Source organism: Callorhinchus milii, unplaced genomic scaffold, assembly GCF_018977255.1.
Source record: "Callorhinchus milii isolate IMCB2004 unplaced genomic scaffold, IMCB_Cmil_1.0 Scaffold842, whole genome shotgun sequence".
Classification (NCBI taxonomy): Eukaryota; Metazoa; Chordata; class Chondrichthyes; order Chimaeriformes; family Callorhinchidae; genus Callorhinchus; species Callorhinchus milii.
The window spans coordinates 20,069-33,162 of NW_024705583.1; the positions used below are offsets into that span (position 1 = coordinate 20,069).

General features: G+C 46.5%; 1 long non-coding RNA gene across 2 annotated transcripts; it reads left to right on the forward strand.

Annotated features, from left to right (window-relative positions):
- Positions 1 to 3,453: 3,453 nt before the first annotated feature.
- Positions 3,454 to 11,906, forward strand: LOC121852510. 2 transcript variants are annotated; one of them, XR_006086188.1, is made up of 4 exons: positions 3,454 to 3,483; positions 6,770 to 6,772; positions 11,433 to 11,600; positions 11,767 to 11,906. It is a non-coding gene; the product is annotated as an uncharacterized LOC121852510 (long non-coding RNA). The 2 variants fall into 2 exon arrangements; XR_006086187.1 differs by lacking the exon at positions 6,770 to 6,772 and having other exon boundaries at positions 3,456 to 3,486.
- Positions 11,907 to 13,094: the final 1,188 nt, after the last annotated feature.

Consider the following 13,094-nt stretch of genomic DNA (forward strand, 5'->3'; position numbering starts at 1 on the left):
CCCTATGACCACTGCTGCCAGACAGAATGTTTGTCAAATATCAAATCCTGGATAAGTGCCAACTTTCTGCAGGTGAATATCAGCAAGACTGAAGCTCACACCAGCACCTCCCAACTCAGGCACTGGCAGCATCATTACCAATGGACGCATATACCACCTCACCAAGCCAGTCCGAATCCCAGGTGTCTTGTTCGAACCTCAACTGTCCTTTATCCCCCACGTCCATGCCATGACCCGCTCTGCCTTCCCCCAACTCGGCAACATTGCATGACTCCATCACTGTCTTACCTCTTTTTTACATCCAGACTTGAATATGCCAAAGCCATGTTTCTTAGCCTCCACAACTCTTCCCTCCACAAGTTGCAGATCATCCAGAACACTGCAGCTCCTATCCTCCTTCACCAGGCTCTGTGACCCCACCTCCTCCAGCCTCGCTGGGCTTCACTGGATCCCCACTCCTCAGTGATCAAATTTAAAATAATTGTTCTCAATTTCAAAGCCTTCCACGGCTTTGCTGCATCTTAACTCTCTGTCCAGCAAAGCCCGTATCAACCTGTCCGTTCCCTCCATTCTGCCGCCTCCTACATATCTCCAGCCCAATCTACCCTGCCACTAGCGGCCGGTATTCCAGCCTCTCTGATCCCAACATTTGGACCCTGCGCCTTGGGACTTCCTTGCCACGTGGAAACCTACTTTATATAGATGTCAATGCGTATTGTATTGCTGCACTATATTCACTATGTTTGTGTCTCTGTGTGCAGGCAGGAAGAAAATATTCTGGGAGATGGTGGACCGAAGCGACAGAGTGAGGCTCTGACGAACCCGAAGTTCAAAATAGAGGTTCTGGAGTGAGTAACACACTGTGGAACTGACCCTACTGACTGTAGCCCCAGAGTGAGAGGCCCTGGGGACAGATAATCTCACGCTTGATACCCACCCAAAAACTCTCCCTTGTCAACCCACAGCACTGCCAACACGGAGGATCTGGTGTCCATCATGCAAGGAGTTGACTCACTCCAGCCACTCGCTGATTGATCATGTTACATGCACACTCACTCTCTCGGCCTGTGATGCTGACAGACTGTGTTGCAGCTCCTCAAGGCCTAAACAGCCACCCATGGCATCAGCTGGTCTCACTGCCCTGTCCTCATACCCAGGCCACTTACACTGTTATACTGGGCTCTGGATTTCCGCCGCGGGGAAGGCGGGTAAACTGCGCCCTGAGGACTTTCAGGGCAGAGGCAGCTATGAGGGGGGGGGCTTTCAGTTGGGCTGTGAGGGAGAGCTCAGTCTGAGTACTCGGGGAGGACCTGCTGCCATGAGATCAGGACACAGGAAGCCTGTGGCCTAGTGACGTAGGCTGGAGAAGACTTGCCTGTGAGTGCGGGGAGTGAGTGCTGTGGTGCCAGAGCTGGTGGAACGAGAATAGGAGAGAAGCCGAGAGGGGGCAGGAGCCAACCCAGGGACACTGGGGTGTGTGCATGGGAGGAAGTGGTGTTTACCATCTTTAGCAACCTGCTCGCTCCATCCACTCGGTGTGCACTGGGCTGCTACACGTCCCCGCCCTGCCCGCTCCACCATCAACTCTTCTGCATTCACACAGTCAGACATCACCATCACCATCACCACCCTGTGGAACTCAATCCTGGAGAGCCGCTATCTCTCCTCCTCTTTTGCCTCCTTCAATGCCCATCTCAAAACCTTCCCCTTTGACCCTGCCTTCGGTTATCCTCCTACCCCAATCTCTTGCACTCCACCCAACTCTGATCCCAACCCCCAGATCAGGTACAAACCCTCATTGCCTTGGTCAGGATATAATAATAGGATATAATATGCCTTGGTACGTCTTCCTGACAGGAAAGTCCCTAAACTTGCGATTTGATTTTGTTGCCGCAGAGACTGGGGACACTCGAACCTTCCAACCCCGTCCCTGTAAAGCTCTGAGACATCACCCTGCAAGAAATTAATATAAATGTTATATGTTTATTATCTACCACAACTTAGGAAGGATGCCTGTGTGTGTGTCTGACTGTGTGTGGGCATATGCGGGTGTGCCTGACCCTGGTTCCAGCGCCTTGGGACTTGCTCCCCACGTGAAAGGCTCCTGTATATACATGTCAATGTGTTTGTGTCTCCGTGTCCAGGCTGCAGGACCATAATCTGGGAGATTGTGGAGTGAAGCAACTGTGTGAGGATCTGATGAACCTGGAGTGTAAAATACCAAATCTATGGTAAGTAACACACTGTGGACTTGGTGTCAGTAATTGGCTCTGAACACAGATTATTATATCCTGAGAAGCTGTGGTCAATATTAGTTCTAAAAGTTCCTGAAAGCTACAAGGTCAGGCTCAGCGGCAGCGTTTTAACGATAAGTCACTGGGAGCAGAGATTCTTCCCACTCACTTGCTGCTGACCCTGTGGGCCACAGTATTTACAGGTTGGTGGGTGTCCTATCCAGAAACGGGGGATCTTACACAGCTTTAGCTGATTAAACTGCAGGAGCACCTATAATAATAATAATAGTTGAATTTGACATAGTGTTTTTCACGTTTTCTTGACGTCTCAAAGCGCTTCACGGAAAATACTCTAAAGTCGATTGACTGCATTTTTGTGGGCGAAACGCGGCAGCAAATTGTGCACAGCAAAGACCCACAAACCCAATTTATTATTGGGTTTTATTTTAGGGATTTTTGTCAGGCATGTGGAGTAAGGAAACTTGCCCAAGGTTTCTCCCTGCTGGGATTTGAACTCAGGTCTCTCGCTTGTGAGACCAGGTATTAGTTGCGCATTTGCGTATTTGTTACTATTTGACTGCCATCAACACAAAATGCCAGGGAACGTTTTGCCCATTGAAAAATACATTGACGACGGCTATCACAACACAAGCAGCTTTCTCAGTGCAATATTTTGTTTTCAGTAGTTGGCAACAAATCGCTCTATATCGATCAAAATTAAGAGTCACAGTGAACCAGACTGAAGGTGCCTACACTCCAACCCCTACCCACCCCCCAACACACACTGTGTGGTCACTGAACCTCCAATTGCACCAAACTACACCCAATCCTGCAATCCTGAATGTGAGTGTCTGTTCCACGTACAGCGACATTTTAACGTGAAGGTGGAAAAATATCAGCCCCGGCCCTTTCCTCCTGTCCCAGAAAATCCATCCCATCCACAGTCTCTCATGGTTGTCAGCGTTGTATTCACTTTGATCCCTTTTATGGCTCCGTGTCTCTCATCTCCAGGCTGTGTAACAAATAATACGCACTGTGTTTCCTCTGATCCCTGTTATGTTTCTTTGTCTGTGATTGTCAGGCTGAGCGACATCGATCTGACAACTGATAGCACCGAGGACCTGTCCACCGATCTCAAAATAGACCACAAACTGACGGAGCTGAACTTGAATAATAATAAACTGGGAGATCGTGGAGTGAAGCGACTGTGTGAGGCTCTGAGGAACCCGGAGTGTAAAATACAGAGTCTGTGGTAAGTAACGCACTGTGTCTCCAGAGTCTGAATGACTCCAATATCTCAATGTGTTTATTGTGACTGTCTGATCAGTGCGGCTGAATATTGTGACAGGAATCGGTGTGACAGTGTGAGGCCACAAGCCATCGTTTACATCAAACTCTCAACATGTGTTAATAAGAAACCATGTGCTGGAAACCCCAGCTCTAGTGACATGAGGACAGTTCCGACCTTTAAACTGGCTTCAAGCCCCAAACCCGCTCCCATTGTATCTAATCCCGAAGCTCCTGCCCTGGTCCCGTCAATCCCTCCACACACTGTGGGTTTGTAGTTCTCTACTATTGTCAGCCGTGTGTCTGACACACACACAAACCTGTCCTCAGGCTTCAAACTCTCCAAACCAACCTCCTGACAGCTCCACATCTGACTGGAGACTTGTGTGTGTGGAGTGGAGGCCATTCTCTGGAGGACAGGGAAAACTTTCGATCCGCTGGGAGACTTTTAAGATAAATTGTGGGTGAATCTAGAAGCAGTCTCACTGGGAGCTCGGAGCACACTGAATAGTGTGTGCTTGTGCATTTGTGTTTAATCATGAGTGTGTTTCTGTATGTGTGTATGTGTGTCTGCGTGTGCCTTGTTTTAGTGTGGGCCTGCGTTTGTCTGTGTGTGTGTGTGTGTGTGTGTGTGTCATTGTGTGTTGGTGTTTGTTTGTGTGTGTCTGTGTGTATTTCTCTGTGCTTTTTGCTGTGTGTATTTTTGTGAGTTTGTATGTGTGTTTCTGTGTGTGGTGTGTTTGTATATGATGGTATATGTTTGTATATGATGGCGTGTTGTGTGCCCAAGTGTCCTGTGTGTATGAATGTTCGTGCGTGTGTGTCTGTGTGTGTCTCTGTTTGAGTGTATGTATGCATGTGTGTGTGCGATAATGTATGTGTATGTATTTTTATGTGTGTGTGAGCTTGCTTGTTCCTATGTGTGTGTATGTTTGAGTTTGTATGTACATGGGTCTGTTTCGGTGATGTGTTTATGCGTGTGTATGTGTGTGTTTGTATGCGCGCATTTCTTCAACCTGTCCGGCTCAGACATGCATGATGTTGGGACTTCCTCCCTAATCCTGAGACCTTTAACACACTCACGTCAATGATTCCATCCATATTCCCTACTGGCTTTAGCTCTCGGATGGAAAACAAATTGTGGAAAAATCATATTCTGAGGTAGTTTTTGTTGGTGTTTTTACAGTCAAATTATTTATCCAAAACCCTTCCCCAGAATAAAGTCTACACAGCTTTAGCCCTGAGTTAGCCTGTGTCTGCTCACACACTGCAGTCTGAGCCCTGTAGCTCAGTGGTTAGAGCCCTCGCCTCGCTAGCGAGAGGGCCTGGGGGTGATTCCTGGCAGAGCAAAACCTTAAGGATGTTTCCTTACTCCACTTGTGTCTGTTTGCCTCGCAGTCAGTCACAATCCGGTTGTTAGACAATTTGCAGATCGCTTTTCCAGGGTTAGTATTCCCTTCAAATAAATATTTCGTGAGAGACTGTGAGTGAGACAGAGAGATTGAAGGGGACTGAGAGAGAAAGAGACGGAAAGAGAGATAGAGAGACATAAAGAGAGACGGAGAGAGAAGGGGGACTGAGAGAGAAAGGCAGAGTGATAGCTTGAGAAATAGGCACAGAGAGAGAGAGAGAGAGACTCGGGGAAAAGAAATGTTACGTTTAGTGACTTTTATTGTGAGAGGGACTAAGAAACAGAGACACAAAGAGAGAATAGGAGAGACAGATAGTGAAGAGAGACTGAGTGAGAGAAACATAGAGCCAGAGACCGAGACACAGACGCAAGACTGAGAGAGCGAGACTGAGTTTGAGAGAGGAAGAGGGAGAGAAAGAGAACCAGAGAGAGACTGAGAGAAAGAAACTAAGAGGGAGACTGATAGAGAAACAGACTGAGAGAAATACAGACAGAGTGAAAGAGGATCAGGTAGATGAAATATAACATGTAGCTACTGTATATTTTCTGGGAGAGACGAAGAGATAGCGACTGAGAGCGAAAGAGAGACAGATAAAGACCAGAGAGACGCAGACAAAAATATATTATAACCAACAGTGACTGTGTCTTCTGGGAGAGCCAGAGCGAGTGACTGTGAGACATACTTTGAGCGAGAGAGAGAGAGTGAGAGAAAGACTGAAAGAGAAACTGACAGAGAGAGAGAGAGCGACAGTCGGACAAAAACACAGAGATAGAGCGAGAGACTGAATGAGAGAAAGAACACAGTGAGAGAAACAGAGAGAGAATGAGAGAGAGGAAAATGTAGAGAGAGAGTGTGAGAGAGATACTACAAAGTGTAGTGACACTATGTTTTGTGGGTGAAGAGAGTGTTAATGCGAAAAAGAGGCAGAGAGGTAGAAACAGAGAGAGGCAGTGAGAGAGACTGACAAAGAGAGAAAAAGAAGAGAAAGAGACGCAGAAAGGAAGGAGCAGAGAGAGAGTCAGAGAGGAACTGAGGGAGACTGAGAGACTGGGAGAGAGACAGAGAGACGGAAAGACAGAGAGAGAGAGATTGACTCAGAGAGCGAGTGACTGAGAGACAGACTGAGAGAGCGAGTGAGAGACTGGGAGAGTGAGAGACTTGGAAAGGGACACTGAGAGAGACAAACTGAGCGAGAGAAAGAGAGAAAACGAGAGAGCGAGAGATTGAGAGAATGGAAGAGTGAGAGAGTGGGTAAGGGAGAGTGACTCAGCGACACAGAGTGAGAGAAACTGAGAGAGAGAAAGAGAGAGAGAGATAGTGAGGCTGAGGGACACCGACAGAGAAAGATGGTCTGAGAGACGTAGTTTGAGAGAGACAAACTGAGTGAGAGAATGAGAGTGACCGCAAGAGTTGGAGAGAAACAAAGAGAGAGACTGAGAGAGAAAGTGACTAAGAGACACAGAGTGAGAGAGACTGTGAGAGAGAGAGACAGAAAGATATACAGAGATACTGATAGTGAAAGATAGTCTGAGTGACTGAGAGAAAGAGAGACTGAGACACAGATAGAGTGAGCGAGAGTCTGAGAGACACAGAGCGAGAGAGGTTGAGAGACAGAGGCTGAGAGACTCAGAAAGAAAGAGAGAGAGAGAGAGACTTAGGGAGAGGCAGTGAGAGAGACTGTGAAAGAGACTGAAAGAGAGAGAGAAAGGGAGAGAGGGAGCGAGAGACATAGTCTTAAAGAGCGACTGAGAGAGCTATCGAGAGAGACTGAAATACTGAGTGAGACAGAAATGGAGAGAGAATATATGTGTAGTGACTGTATGTTTTGCAGGCGAGACAGTGAGAGACAGAGATAGTGACAGAAAGAGATTGACTGACAGAGAGAGAAAGATTGAGAGAGAGACAGAAAGAGACACTGATAGACACACAGAGAGAAAGAAAGAGACTGAAAAAAATTGATAGAGAGGGAGAGAGAGACTGAGAGAAAATATATTTTAAAGTGTAGCGAATGTTGTTTTTTGGGGGAATCGTACAGAGTCAAAGAGGGAGAGAGAGAGAGTGATTGGGAGAAACTGCGGGAGAGATAGAGGTAGAGACTGAGGGAGAAAGTGACTCAGAGACGGAGTGAAAGAGAGACTGAGGAACAGCTTCAGAGAGCCTGAGAGATAGAGACTGAGACAGTGAGAGAGACTGTGATAGAGGGAGACTGGGAGAAAGAGAGAGACTGTGAGAGACAACATGTTATAATGTAGAGTGACTGTGTTTTGTGGAGAGGCAGAGAACGAAAATTACACAGAGAGAGAGGAGAGAGAGAGAGTCTGTGAGACAAAGTGAAAGACGTAGAAGGAGACTGAGAGAGAGATGGAGAGAAAGTAAGAGAGACAGAGCGACAGACTGTGATGTGCCTGTGCGTGTGTGTGTGTGTGTGTCTGTCTGTCTGTGTGTGTGTGTGTGAATCTGTCTGTGTATGTGTGTGTGTGGTCTCTGTCTGTGTGTCTGTGTGTCCGTCTGTTTATGTATGTCTGTGTGTGTGTCTGTTGTTAGAAACATTTGCACCTCTCTCCAACAATGTTAGAATGATGCGATTCCAGTTTACCAATTGGTTGAGTTCAGTCACTTTATTCAGGTCAAAAGAGCAGGAAATACACAAATAAATGAAACAATAAAATAATACATAAGACACAAAAGTACCGACAGGATTCCTGTCACAGCCCTGGTCGTGTCTCGCACTGCTCCACTACCATTTCCGAGAGATATCTAACACACCTTTGTTTAAAGACACCTGAATATCTCCAGCCAAAGCTGTTTTTTTTAAGAAAAACAACTCCTTATATGGTTATATCCATAATATGTTTCAATTCTCCCTTTAACCACATTTTATTCTCTCCTGATCAGTCCCTTCGTCAAGTGTGTAAGTGTGAACAGACTTTCTGTGTCCCTGTACGTCCTGACCATATATTGCCATTGGTTTGAGTTCTGCCTTCAGTTACTGAGCTTTGCCGCCTTTGCACTTCTATTTTATATTCTTAAACCACACTTTAACATTAACCCATGACAACACTGTGTGTATGTATGTCTGTGTGTGTGTGTGTATCAGTGCATGTGTTTGTGTATGTGTGTGTGTCAATGCATATGATTTTGTGTGTGTGTCTGTTTGCGTGTCTGTGTGTATGTGTACATTTGCCTGTGTATGTGGGTCTGTGCTTTTGTGAGTGCTTTCGTAATTGTGTGTGTGTCTGTGTGAGCGATTGTTTGTGTGTGTATTTGTGTTTGTTTCTGTGTTTGTGTTTGTATGTGTGTTTTTGAGCATATCTGTATATATATGTTGTGTGTCTCGATGTGTTTATATGAGTGTCTCTGTCTGTGTGTGTGTGTTTCTGCGGGGATTTTTGTGTCTCAGTGTGTATTTGTGTTCGACTGTGTTTGCTTGTGTGACTTTGTGCCTGTGAGTGTGTGTGTGTCAGAGCCTTGGGACGTCCGACATGAAAGGCGATATACAACTGAATTCTTGTTGTTGTTGTGTGCGTTTGTGTATGTTCCTGTGAGTGTGTGCGATTCTGTGTGTGTTTGTGCGTGTTCCTGTGAGTGTGTGCGATTGAAATGCAATATACAACTGAATTCTTCTTGTTGTTGTTGTGTGTGTTTGTGTGTGTTCCTATGAGTGTGTGCGATTGTGTGTGTGTATCCCAGAGGATCGAGTTCAAGATCGTCGTCCTCACCTTTAAGGCCATCCATGGCCTCGCCCCCTCCTCCCCTCTCTGACCTACTGTCTCCCCACCAACCTGCCCGCTCCCTCCGGCCAGTGGGCTCCGGGCTGCTCCGTGTCTCCCGTCCGACCCGCCCTCCCATCGGTCTCCGGGCTTTCAGCCTCTCTGCCCCACACTCTGGAACTCCATCTCACGGTCCCTTCCCCTCACTTCCTCTCTTGTCTCCTTCAAGGTCGGTCTCAAGACCCTTCTCTTCCATCGAGCCTTTGGTCTCCCTCCCACCACTCTGCCTTCCCTCACTCCTACCCCACCCCTCGCCACCCCTCCGCCACCCCTCGCCACCCCTCCCCCACCCCTGCCCACCCCCCCCACCCCTCCCCACCCCGCCCCCACCCCTCCCCCACCCCTCCCCCACCCCTCCCCACCCCTCCCCCATGCTCAGGCCCCGACACCTGACTGTTCAGCGCTTTGGGACGTCCTGCCGACGTGAAAGACGCTCTGTCAATGCAATTTTATTGATGTTATTGTGTATTTGTGTGTGTGTGTTTGTGTGTGTGAGTGTGTGCGTGTCTGCGGGTATGTGCGTGGTTGTGTCTGTGTGCTTGCACATTTGTGTGTTTGGTTGTGTGTATGTGTATTTATGTTTGTGTGTTTTGCTGTGTGTGTTTGTGTGTGGGTGTTTTGTGTGTGTGTGTTTGCGTATGTTTGTCTGTGTGAATCTATCTATGTGTTTTTATGTCTGTGTTTTTGTGTGTGCGTATTTGTGAGTTTCTTTTTGTGTGTCTTTGTGTGTTTGTGTGTGTATTTGTGCGTGTGTTTTCGCATGTATAGTTATGTATGTTTGTGTATGCCTGTGTATGTGTGTGTGTAATTTTTTTCTTTTTTCTGCGTGTGTGTGTGTTTACGTGTATGTTTGCGTGTGTTTGTGTGTGTCCGTTTGTTTGTGTTTCTGTGAATGTGTGTGTTTGTTTCTGTGTGTTTCTCTGTGTATATGTGTCTGTGTGTCTGTATCTGTGTGTGTGTGTGTATTTGTCTGTGCGACATGTGTTTGTTTGTGTGTGTATGTGTGTGCTTGCATGAGTGTATTTGCGTGTGTTTCTGTGTCTGTGTGTTTACTTGTTTGTGGGTCGTGTTTGTGTGTGTGACTGATTGTGTTTGTCTGTGGGTCATGTGTTTGTTTATGTGTGTATGTGCATGTATGTGTGTGTGTTTGTGTGCCATTTTGGTTATGTTTGTATGTGTGCTTGTGTGAGTGATTATTTTGCGTGTGTGTGTGTTTGTGTGTGTTGGCCTGTGTTCGATTTTGTGTGTGTGAGTTTGTGAGTGTTTGTGTGAGTTTCTGTGTGTGTTTGTGTATTTCTGTGTGTGCGTGTGAGTTTGTGTGTGTATATTGGTGTGTGTCTGTGTGTATCTATGTATGTCTATTTATATATGTGTGTTTGTTTGTATGTGCTGTGCTTCTGTTTGTGATTGTGTGTTTTTGAGTGTGTCTTTATGTGCGTTTGTATGTTTGCGGGTGTTTGTGTGTGCGTGTTTGTCAATCTGTTTTCGTGTACGTTTGTTTGTGTGTATTTGTGTGTGTTTGTGTGAATGTTTATGTATGTTTGTGTGTATATGCGTGTTTGTGCGTGCGTGTGTTTTTTTCTGTGTGTGTGTTTGCGTGTGGTTGTGTTTGTGTGCATATGTGTGTGTGTTTGTGTGAATGATTGATTGTTTGTGTGTGTTTGTGTTTACTTGTGTGAGTTCCTGCGTGTGTGTTTGCGTATGTGTTTGCGTGGGTGAGTTTTTGGATGTGATTGTGTATGTCTCGGTGTGAGCGCGTTTGTGTGTGTGTTTGTGTGTTTGTTTGTCTGCGTGAGTGTGTGTATTTATGTGTGTATGTGTGTGTCTGTGTGTGCGTCTCTCTGTTTATGTGACTCTGTTTGTGAGTGTTTGTGTGTATTTTTCTGTGGGTCATGTGTCCGGTTCCAGTTTACCAATTGGTTCAGTTCAGTCACTTTATTCCGGACAGAACAGCAGGAAATACACAAATAAATGAAACAATAAAATAATGCACAAGACACAATACGGTACCGAGCGGATTCCTGTCACAGCACTGGTCGTGTCTCGCACTGCTCCGCTACCGTTCCCGACAGATATCTAACACACCTTTGTTTAAAGATAACTGTATAACTCCAAACAAAACTGTCTTTTTTAAGGAAGACAACTCCTAATATGGTTATATCCATAATATGTTTCAATTTCAATTCTCCCTTTAACCATAAGGACTTTCCGTGTCCCTGTAAGTCCTGACCTTATATTGCCATTGTTTTGGGTTCTGCCTTCAGTCACTGAGCTTTGCCGCTTTTGCACTTCGATTTTATATTCTTAAACCACACTTTAACATTAACCCAAGACAACACTGTTTGTATGTATGTCTCTGTGTGTGTGTGTGTGTGTCAGTGTAAGCGTTTGTGCATGTGTGTGTTTGTGTATGTGTGTGTATTTGTGTGCGTGTGTGTCAATGCATATGCTTTTTTGTGTGTGTGTGTGTGTGTGTCTGTTTGAGTGTCTCTGTATGTGTTTGTCTGTATTTTTCTGTGGGTCATGTGTTTGTGTGTATTTGTGTGTGTGAGAGTAAGTGTGTATCTGCGGCGATGTTTTTGTCTGTGTTTGTGTGTGTTGGTGTGTGTGTGTGTTTGTGTGTATGAACTCCTACAACCTGTCCGGCATCAAAAAAACAGTGAGTGACAGTGGGTTATACACTGTGTTTACTCTGATCCCTGTCATGTCTCTGTGTCTCTGATCTCCAGGTTGGACAGTAACAGACTGACCGATGGCTGCACTGATGCTCTGGTCTCCGCTCTCAGTACAAAGCGCTCACTGAGGTTCCTGGACCTGAGCTGTAACTCCTTCACAGACGGCTCTGTCTCCGCTCTCCGCCGCCTCATACAGACCTGCACCAGTCTGGAGAGGATCGGGTGAGTGTTTGTGTCAGTGTTTAATGTGATAAACACACAGAGAAAGTGCTGCGTATCAGAATGGGAACAGTTTGAAGGGATTTATTTATGTATTAAACTGCGACACGAACAGTTTACAGTTTGTACCATTATCCCGTGGGTTTATTTCCTGTTTAATGTGTTTCAGGCTTTTGGGGAATGGGTTCAGTTCAGACGGAGCGAAACAGCTGCGGTCACTGCGGGGAATCAGAGCTGGGCTGTCAGTGTTAGTGTGACACTGACTGAGGCAGTGACTGTCCACACAGTCTGTGTAATATGGAATATATTCTGGACACTGTAGTGACTGATTATTAAAGATGTTGATCCTGATTCCTCTCCCATCTCTGCTCTGGGGACCGTTATTGACACACACCGCCTACGGCCGTGCGGGCGGCTGGAGAGCCCCGACCCTCAGTCACTGCTAAACTGCTGTAAGCGAACACAACTGATGCACTTTCTCTCACAGTCTCTCTCTCTCTGTCTCTCACTCTGTGTCACTCTCTCTCAGTTTAAATACCTCCGTCTATATTTCTTTCTCTCTCTTTCATTGTCTTTATTAGTCTCCGTCTGTGTGTTTGTGTGTGTGTGTGTTTTTGTGTGTGTGTGTTTGCCTCAGTCAGTTCGTGTCTATGAGATAGTGGGCGACAGAGCAGTCAATCTGTGTCTGTGTGTGAGAGAGCGGTCAGTGTGTGTGTGTGAGAGAGAGCAGTAAGTGTGTGTGTGAGTAGTCAGTCTGTGTGTCTGTGTGAGAGAGCAGTCAGTGTGTGTGTTTGAGAGCAGTCAGTGTGTGTGTGTGTGAGAGCAGTCAGTGTGTGTGTGTGAGAGAGAGAGGTCAGTGTGTGTGTGAGTGTGTGAGAGAGCATTCACTGTGTGTGTGTGAGAGCAGTCAGTGTGTGTGTGTGTGTGAGAGAGGGCACTCAGTGTGTGTGTGTGTGTGAGAGCAGTCAGTGTGTGTGTGTGTGTGTGAGAGAGAGCACTCAGTGTGTGTGTGTACGTGTGTGTGAGAGCAGTCAGTGTGTGTATGTGAGAGCAGTCAGTGTGTGTGTGTACGTGTGTGTGAGAGCAGTCAGTGTGTGTGTATGTGTGTGTGAGAGCAGTCAGTGTGTGTATGTGTGTGTGAGAGCAGTCAGTGTGTGCGTGTGTGTGTGAGAGCAGTCAGTGTGTGTGTGAGTAGTCAGTGTGTGTGTGTGAGAGAGAGCAGTCAGTGTGTGTGGGAGAGCAGTGAGTGTGTGTGTGTGTACGTGTGTGTGAGAGCAGTCAGTCTGCTTGTGAGAGAGCAGTCACTGTGTGTGTGTAGGAGAGAGAGAGAGCAGTCAGTGTGTGTGTGTGAGAGAGCAGTCAGTGTGTGTGAGAGAGAGCAGTCAATGTGTGTGTGTGTGACAGAGCAGTCAGTGTGTGTGGGAGCAGTCAGTGTTGTGTGTGAGTAGTCAGTGTGTGTGTGTGTGTGTGAGAGAGAGCAGTCAATGTGTGTGTGTA